Source organism: Microtus oregoni, unplaced genomic scaffold (assembly GCF_018167655.1).
Source record: "Microtus oregoni isolate MIOR12 unplaced genomic scaffold, Mior012 000016F_ref0000370, whole genome shotgun sequence".
Lineage (NCBI taxonomy): Eukaryota > Metazoa > Chordata > Mammalia > Rodentia > Cricetidae > Microtus > Microtus oregoni.
Window position 1 is genome coordinate 19,729,657 of NW_024543075.1, and position 8,407 is coordinate 19,738,063.

The following is an 8,407-nucleotide window of genomic DNA, read 5'->3' on the forward strand; positions in this document are numbered from 1 at the left end:
TATCGTTAGAGGCTAGGAACCAGGCTGGGCAAGAGTCAGAGGTGTTGAGGATGGGCAGAGTTTATTTGGGACACTAGAGTCGATTGTCTTTGAGGACATAGCCACTGTTCATTAAACAAATCCTGGGTATGGGGGGAAATGTGGGAAGTGATCCTTGAGTTGGCTGGAGGCAACTATCAATTATGTTTACTGTGAAGGGCTAGCAGACAGGTGGGGCCGAGAACTAACTCCCAGCTCAATTCTTGGATTGGAGCCCCAAGAAGTGTGGAAGAAGGTGGAGGTGTCGGCCATGAGATCTCAAGCTTCTCGGAGCTCTTACATAGCTCAGTGGTGGAGATCCTAGAAAGGGGCTCTGACCTTGGCATCATTTTCTTCACGGTCAATCCTTAGGATTCTATGTGAAACTATATATATATATATCACACACACACACACACACACACACACACACACATATATATATATATATATATATATATATATATTCACATGTTTTCCTTACACCTATCCCCATATATTTTTCCCTCTGAATTCTTTGTCTGGGATTCCAATTTACTCTTATCTGAGTACACTACTGTGGGATTAATAATTTTTGTTGGAGGAGTCATGATGCCTTGCATGATCCTGTTTTTTTTTTGTTATGGTTTGCAACTTGCACATGTGGGTCTTGCGTGTACTCACTTTATCACCCTGTTCTCTCCATGGAAGTGTTCACAATGTTCCAGAGAAACTAGGTTGCAGAAGAGTTGAAATGCCATATTTCTCTGCTTGGACCCAGTCCTTAATATTCCCCTGAAATTACAATATACTGTCTTCAAAAACCACTCATTACCAAAGATAGACCCACTATGAAATACAGTAATAAAAATAATAATAACCCTTTCCGTGCCAGTAAAGGTGTATTGACAGTACAATGTGAACCAACTTATTTGTTTCCATGAGTACAAAGGGGAAGGAAAAAATGAGAGGAAGGCTCACAATGAATAGCTTGTTGATTAAGAAAAAGATGGGAGAAAAGTGGAAAAAAGTACATAGAAGAGGAACAACAGAGACAAAGGTGGATAAGGCATTTTTGACTTAAGGTGGAATGAGAAAGGAAAGGTAAAATCATGCCATCAGGTGATTTAGAGAGTCTCAGATGCCAGAAAGCTGAGACACTGACCACCCAACCCAGGCAGCCTATGGCATTTGTGAAAGATTATCAAAATGAAAAAGTCAAGAATAGTGAAGAAGTGGGGAAGAGGGATGGAGAGAGAGAGAGGAGATGGGGAAGGAGCTGGCCTGGTAAATTGACATTGGATATTAAATGAAGGAGGGATAAATGTGTGTGTGTGTGGGGGAGCTGGGTGGAGGTGAAGAGTCTGAATGCAGGGCTGTTGGGCTGTCTGCTGCTGGTTGCAGCCTCTACTCTCTTGGCATTCTTCCCAGCTCCAAGATACACATCCCACATCCCTGGGCAGGTCTGAAGATCAGGTTACAGATGCTGATCCTATAATGCACAGTTCTTTGTCAGCTGGGTCACAGTTGCTGTAGGAACATCTGGACCATCTTTCAGGAGTCTAGTGCAAATGCTAGCCCTGTATATGAATGTTCTTCCCAATGCTGGGCTGCCCACTTGGGTCTTGTGTCCAAGGGCCTCTGCAGACTCTGCCTCTGACCTCCTGAATGCTGCCCAGTTCTGAAGTTCTTTCCCTCAAGTCCAGAGGTGTTTCAGAGGTTGCTCCCATGACAGACATTAAGGTGCTTACTCATTGGGGTTTTCTTTTAAATAAAGGTGTTTAATATTGTATTTATTCTTTGAGACTTTCATATAATATATTTTGATCACATTCTTTCCCTTCCCTTAATTCCTTCCAAATCCTTCCCCACCTCCCTACCTACCAACTTTGTGTTCTTTCTCTCTTAAAACAAGACAAAAACAACAAAAAAATCCCCACAAAATCATGGAGTTTGATTTGTGTTAGCCAGCTACTCCTGAGCACAGGGCCTGCCCTGATCGGTTGACATATCCAGTGTTACTACATTGAAGAATAGAGACTCCCTACTCTGAATGGCTTTTTGGATAAAGGTGGAGCTTTGTGCCCACTTCCCCTCCTCTGTGCTCAGATTTGGTCTAGCCTGAGCTTGTCTTCGTCTTGTGCATGCTGTCACAGTCTCTGTCAATTCATATGTGCATCAGTCTGGTTTTGTTTGGAAAACACTGTTTCTTTGAAATCATCCAACACCCCAGCCTCTTAATTTTTTTGGCCCCTCTTATGCATATATTCCTGAGCCTTGAGTGGAGGGGTGTGTTATAGACATCCCATAAAGGTTGAGCACTTAAAGTTTCTCATTCTCCACACATTGCCAAATTGTGGGTCTTTGCACATATACCACAAGAAGAAGCTTCTCTGATGAGGGCTGAGCAAGGTATAATCTATAGACACAGCAATATGCCATTAGGAATCATTTTATTGCTATTTTCATTTAGCTGAGTAATAGTTGTGGGATTCTCCCTAGGTCCATGGCTTATCTCAGGTTCTTAGACTCATTAACTTGTCAGATGCAGGATCCATCTCATGAAGTGAGCTTTACATCCAACAGAAAGAGGTTGGCTACTCCTGTAACATCTGTGCCACTATTGCACCCATGGGTGAATCTTGTAGGCAAACTGCTATGGCAGCTTTTGGGTTCATACTTGAGTGAGACTGATGATAACTTTTCTCCTCCATCCCTGTTCCTGCCAAGTGATGGGAGGAAAGGGTTTCCCTAGAGATTCTCCTCCTCTGCTGCCACGAACAACTTTTCTCTCTCTTTTTTCTTTCCCATCCCCATTCTTGTATTCTTTTGCTGTTTTGCTTTTTAAAAACTTATATTTTATTTCTTGAGCATCACCACCTCTTCTGAGAGCTATTATCTAGCCTGGCCCACTTTATTCCTTGCAGAGTCTAGCAGATAGTGCACACCCACTTGCCACCTATTATCATGTATTTCATGGTCGAAACATCTTATTTGATGCAAATACATCCCTGTGCCATCCCCAAGCTCTTGCTTTACCCTCTCCTCTCCTCTTCTTCATCTCCATTACATTTTCTCTGGTATTTTTAGGGGCCCTAAATTTACTTGGAATCAGAACTTCAATGTAAACAAGGACTTTTCAAGACTTGTGCCTGGGAAGGATTTGTTTCTAATGGGGTTCTTAGCCCTTGGCTAAGTGCTGGAGGGAAAAGAATAAATAGAATTCTCACAGGATTCATATCTCTCAGTACCCTAACAAAGGATTCTTCTGTGACATCATTACAAGCTCGTGAGATGAAGGAAGGATGGACTAGATGAAACTGATTTACCCTGCCATCCAGGAGGTCAGGAGGAGCCTGACTCACAAGCCCAGATCTTTAGACTCCTAGCTTAGCAGTTCTACACACAATGACTCCTCCTTCTGACAGGGTGTCACCATGTAACCCCGGTTGTCCTTGAGCTTTTGATCTTCCTGGCTCTGCCTCTTGAGTTCTGGAGTATAAGTGTATGTCACCATGCTCAGATACAGTGGTGCTCTGGTGTTGACCTGAGTGGTGGCACTAAAGTTTATTCATTTCTCTGTGCCCCTGGAAGGGGCCACGGGCTTTGCAGTCAGTGGGGAAGAGTGTTGACTTCCTTAACTTCTTTCTTGTCTGTCAACCATTCCACGCTCATAAGAACTTGCCTTAGGGTTCAGTCTGGCAGAGCACATTCTGGTGTTCACAAGTGAGAGGATCTGCGTAGAGATCGAAGCTTTCATAGTGGATAATGGAAATATTGCCTGGAAGATTCTAAATCTGAGATAACATGACACCCTGTTGTATGTTGGTGCATTCCTGAATATTTGACAGAAGTCTGAGAATTGGATCAAATTGGGCTGCTTGGGAGTCCTCATGAACCTACCTCAGCAGCAAGTGAGGGGCAGTTCCTCAGAAGGGGCCTCTCTGGTCTGCCTCTTATATCAGCTGGCTCAAAAATTAAACCAGAAGTGGTTTCTCAGCTTAACTGTCTTTACCCCACATGCTGCCATTAACCAAAGATGGCCATGTGCCTCTCCTACTGAACAAATCCATAAGACACCAGACATCAGGCACAGCGCCAGTCCAAGTCCTTTCTCAGAGTGTGGAATGTCAGCATTGCATCCAGCATCATCTCTATCAGCATCATAAGCAGCAGGCAAGGCTTTAAGAATCGACACTTATTGAGCAGCATTAGGTGTGCCCCAGGCACTTTCTACGTGACATCTCTTTTAAGTTTCACAACAGTCCCATGACCTAGATTCAGATATGGTTCTATCTAGAGTTGTACTTTCATCCATGCAGAAACTGGGCCTTGATCCTCAGTCTCTCTAGCCCTCTCCCCCCACTGGTGATTAGTGCTAATTTTTAACTGAGCAGAATCTAGAATCTCTTTGGAGACAGGACTCTGGGCATGTCTGTGGGGCATTCTCTTGATTGTGTTAATTGAGGCCCACTATGGGTGATACTATTCCCTAGGCAGAGGATTCTGGACCGTATAAAATGGAGAAAGGGAGCTGACGAACTAGCATACATGCATTCATTCACTACTCTGTTTCTGACTGAGGACATAATGTGAGAAGCTACTTCAAGCTCCTGTTCCTTGACTTTCCCATCATTAGTCTGTAACCTGGAACTGTGACCTAGAACAAGCCCTTTCTCCTTTAAGTTGCTTTTATCATAGCAACAGGAAAGCAAACTAAGACAGACTTTGAGCCCAAGTCTTATTCTGCTCTTCTAGTTGTAAGCGGAACTATTTACCATCCAGTGAGTTGATCACCAGGAATCTAAAACCTGTGTAATTCCACTCTCACACTCTCAAAGCCTGGCTTAGGGATGCAAAGGAAGAAATGGGTTTTCTGCAGGATGCTGTGGAATCAAGTACTGCAGTGGAGTTTAATAGCATGAAGGAGAGGCTGGAGAGATGGCTCAGCGGTTAAGAGCATTGCCTGCTCTTCCAAAGGTCCTGAGTTCGATTCCTGGCAACCACATGGTGGCTCACAACTATCTGTGATGGGGTGTGGTGCCCTCTTCTGACCTGCAGGCACACATGCAGACAGAATATTGTAAAAATAATAAATAAATATTAAAAAAATAAATAGCATGAAGGAAAATTCAAGGGCACTGTCCTCTCCACTCAAAGCGGACAGGGTCAAGCTCCCTTTCTGGAGGCCGGCAGCTTCCTCTACCCAGGATAAATACTGTGGACAAATGCATTTTTTTCCTAGATTTTTTTCAGACATCTTAAGAATTCCTGGAGCCTATCCATTCTTCTGTATCAACAGAGCTGCCCCACATTTACTCTATGATGTCTGCCCTCAGGCCGCTCACACTCTTCCTCTGTGATGTCTCCTTCAAGACTCCTCACACTCTTCCTCTGTGATGTCTCCCTCAGGATCCTCACACTCTTCCTCTGTGATGTCTCCCTCAGGCCGCTCACACTCTTCCTCTGTGATGTCTCCCTCAGGATCCTCACACTCTTCCTCTCTGATGTCTCCCTCAGGATCCTCACACTCTTCCTCTGTGATGTCTCCCTCAGGATCCTCACACTCTTCCTCTGTGGTGTCTGCCCTCAGGATTCTCACACTCTTCCTCTGTGATGTCTCCCTCAGGATCCTCACACTCTTCCTCTGTGATGTCTCCCTCAGGATCCTCACACTCTTCCTCTGTGATGTCTCCCTCAGGCCGCTCACACTCTTCCTCTGTGATGTCTCCCTCAGGCCGCTCACACTCTTCCTCTCTGATGTCTCCCTCAGGATCCTCACACTCTTCCTCTGTGATGTCTCCCTCAGGATCCTCACACTCTTCCTCTGTGATGTCTGCCCTCAGGATCCTCACACTCTTCCTCTGTGGTGTCTGCCCTCAGGATCCTCACACTCTTCCTCTGTGATGTCTCCCTCAGGCCGCTCACACTCTTCCTCTGTGATGTCTCCCTCAGGCCGCTCACACTCTTTCTCTGTGATGTCTCCCTCAGGATCCTCACACTCTTCCTCTGTGATGTCTCCCTCAGGATCCTCACACTCTTCCTCTGTGATGTCTCCCTCAGGATCCTCACACTCTTCCTCTGTGATGTCTCCCTCAGGATCCTCACACTCTTCCTCTGTGATGTCTCCCTCAGGCCGCTCACACTCTTCCTCTGTGATGTCTCCCTCAGGATCCTCACACTCTTCCTCTGTGATGTCTCCCTCAGGATCTTCACACTCTTCCTCTGTGATGTCTCCCTCAGGCCGCTCACACTCTTCCTCTGTGATGTCTCCCTCAGGATCCTCACACTCTTCCTCTGTGATGTCTCCCTCAGGATCCTCACACTCTTCCTCTGTGATGTCTCCCTCAGGCCGCTCACACTCTTCCTCTGTGATGTCTCCCTCAGGATCCTCACACTCTTCCTTTGTGATGTCTCCCTCAGGATCCTCACACTCTTCCTCTGTGATGTCTCCCTCAGGCCGCTCACACTCTTCCTCTGTGATGTCTCCCTCAGGATCCTCACACTCTTCCTCTGTGATGTCTTCCTCAGGCCGCTCACACTCTTCCTCTGTGATGTCTCCCTCAGGCCGCTCACACTCTTCCTCTGTGATGTCTTCCTCAGGCCACTCACACTCTTCCTCTGTGATGTCTCCCTCAGGCCGCTCACACTCTTCCTCTGTGATGTCTCCCTCAGGATCCTCACACTCTTCCTCTGTGATGTCTCCCTCAGGCCGCTCACACTCTTGCTCTGTGATATCTCCCTCAGGATCCTCACACTCTTCCTCTGTGATGTCTTCCTCAGGCCGCTCACACTCTTCCTCTGTGATGTCTGCCCTCAGGATCCTCACACTCTTCCTCTGTGATGTCTCCCTCAGGCCGCTCACACTCTTCCTCTGTGATGTCTCCCTCAGGATCCTCACACTCTTCCTCTGTGATTTCTCCCTCAGGATCCTCACACTCTTCCTCTGTGATGTCTCCCTCAGGATCCTCACACTCTTCCTCTGTGATGTCTACCTCAGGATCCTCACACTCTTCCTCTGTGATGTCTCCCTCAGGCTGCTCACACTCTTCCTCTGTGATGTCTCCCTCAGGCCGCTCACACTCTTCCTCTGTGATGTCTTCCTCAGGCCGCTCACACTCTTCCTCTGTGATGTCTCCCTCAGGCCGCTCACACTCTTCCTCTGTGATGTCTCCCTCAGGATCCTCACACTCTTCCTCTGTGATGTTTCCCTCAGGCCGCTCACACTCTTCCTCTGTGATATCTCCCTCAGGATCCTCACACTCTTCCTCTGTGATGTCTTCCTCAGGCCGCTCACACTCTTCCTCTGTGATGTCTGCCCTCAGGATCCTCACACTCTTCCTCTGTGATGTCTCCCTCAGGCCACTCACACTCTTCCTCTGTGATGTCTCCCTCAGGATCCTCACACTCTTCCTCTGTGATGTCTCTCTCAGGCCACTCACACTCTTCCTCTGTGATGTCTCCCTCAGGATCCTCACACTCTTCCTCTGTGATGTCTCCCTCAGGATCCTCACACTCTTCCTCTGTGTTGTCTCCCTCAGGATCCTCACACTCTTCCTCTGTGATGTCTCCCTCAGGATCCTCACACTCTTCCTCTGTGATGTCTGCCATTAGGACTCCTTACACTCTTGCTCCATGATGTCTACCTTTGGAGCTGCTCACCACACCCTTTGAGAAGAAAGAGAAATTATTGCCGTGGGGTCCATCCTTCAAATCTCTCTATAGCGGATCTAGCCACACACGTTAGCCTTGGCACATGTCTCACAGGAATGAAAAGGTCATGGGGCATCTTGTTCTCACCTGATGACTGTAGCGAGGCTTTGGAGTGCATCACAATTTCAACACCACCTGACAGTGAAATGGATAATGCCAGCCACAGAGAGAGCCCTCAGCCACTTGTTAAGGCTTCCTGGAGGTCATGTTCGCCATCTCTCCAGTCGCTGTGCCCACCAGCATTTTCCCACCTCAGCCAAGCAAAGAGCCTCCCCTTCTGCCTTGCGAATCCCTGCAGCTCTGAAAGGGACAGGGGCCCTTTAAGAAGCCAGTCTCTTGCTTCAGTGCTGCATCAAAGAAATGTCAGAGGCTGAGTTGGCTCCAGAATGTAATGCGCCCTGTCAATCAGCTGCTGCCCACAGACCTGCCAGGCCCATTGACAGAGGCCCGAGAAGATTTATTTTGTCTCCCTTAATTGCCCTTTTTGCTTTGCAAACATAAAGGTTGCAGCTTATGGTCTGACAGCCAGAGCAGCCTTTTCCTGATCAGAAAAAAAAAGTGACATTTGGATTCTTAGAAATGGTTTCCCTCACGCCTACTGAATGGTCCACCTGCTTCCCTGCGGTTTTGGAGGCTTGTCTGGGAAGACCCCTGCTCTGGAGTCTGATGCAGCTGCAGAACTTCCAGCAAGCAGCCA